Here is a 1,675-nt window from a genome sequence, read left to right as displayed (position 1 = left end):
AACTTTACTGGTCGTAGATCAATAAGGAAAGGTTAATCGTTCAGAATAATAGGACAATTCCGAACAATTTAGTTAACCATTAGGGATTTATCGTTAGCGATTCTACAGTATAGGGTTCTATAGTTTCACTAATCGGTATCTTTCCAAATGGTAGGAGGTTAACAGGAACTAACTTCTATCGGCGACCGTAAAAATATCACTGAAGCCTATTGATTTAAAACTACAACATATTTAATACCACCTTTGGATCATGACGTGCTTTATTCGAATTACTCACAAAGGCACGGCTCCTTGCTTGATTAGAGGTTGATGCTTGTCATGAGGTTCGTCTTCCCACGACACCTTGGTTCAACTTCGGGCAATTTCTCTTGAAACGTTCTGTACTGCCACATTCATAGCAAGTACAACTGTTTGGCATAATTTGGTTTCTTTGGATGGATTGTTATTGAAGCTGTTGGGTTCGGAGTGGTTGTATACGAATGGGTTGGGGTTGCCGGTTCACATGGCTATAATTGGTTCTACAATTGGGGCATTACGTCCATCTTTACCACACCTGTGGCCTACTATCACTCGACATTCTTCTTCCTGCCGATAACCATATTTTCCACATTTAGGGAAGGACCCTTCATGCGGTTCATGTTTTCACACCAGAACTAGTCTTAGTATAATTCTGGGTTGTAGGACATACCTACCTTTTCGAAAGCCTATCTTGCACTATACCTTTATCATTTCGCTTCTTTAACACTCGACGTCTCACCTAACGTCCTTCCAGTCCGCTTCCCACAGAGTCAAATATATCAATGCTGGCTTGTGACACAACCCTTCCAAAGGTTGTATATTTTACAGGGTTGACTGTACTCCTTATCGATGGAGTTAGTTCCCAATATAGCGCTCACTTCGCTTAGTTTCAGGAGTAATTAGCCATGTTACCAGACATGACAATTCCTTCAAACGGTTAGCGTGTTCTAAGTGATCAGCACACAACATTTCTATCTTCCATAGTTCAGTTTCTAATCTCTGAACTTAATACTTGAATAAAAGTGCTCTAGCCCAAGAATTTTAAATTCCGACCATATCATCTGAGTAATAATTTTCTAACTATAATTTTTGTACCATCGTGTCCCATCACGATACAACATAATCTACCAACATATCTGTAGCATATTTCACTACACAATGTTCTAGACTCTTACCAATATCCTTAACCATTTCGATCTTTTCTATCCACTCGCTAATCTATTCCTCCCTTTACCATCAGTAAACTATTAATAATTTCCTTAACACAACCAACAAACATATCATTCATACCGGATCTAATTCATTACGACTACTATTCATGTTTAGTTTATAACTAATACTTGTAGTCATAATAGTATTCGGTGGGACATTAACACTCTTAGTAATACCACTATGAATTGAAATATTCATTTTCATGTGATTGCTCGATCTATAATTCTGCTATCACATTTGCATCAACACTAGCAGTGATCTGTGATACGACATTCGGTATCATCATCTGCTATCTTTGAGAAATCAACTGAATCATATCAATCTCCATCAGGGGAGTTACTCTTTTTATGTCATTCTGCCGTACCCATCCCGTACGCAGTAATCAATACTAATCTCACCGTATAACTCGTTACCAGCTCAATCATAAAAATAGGTACACATACAC

The sequence above is a fragment of the Bidens hawaiensis genome, unplaced genomic scaffold (assembly GCF_021521415.1).
Source record: "Bidens hawaiensis isolate Kalapana, Puna unplaced genomic scaffold, B.hawaiensis_p1.1 tig00000369_1, whole genome shotgun sequence".
Taxonomy (NCBI): Eukaryota; Viridiplantae; Streptophyta; class Magnoliopsida; order Asterales; family Asteraceae; genus Bidens; species Bidens hawaiensis.
Note: the sequence above shows the minus strand (reverse complement) of the source record.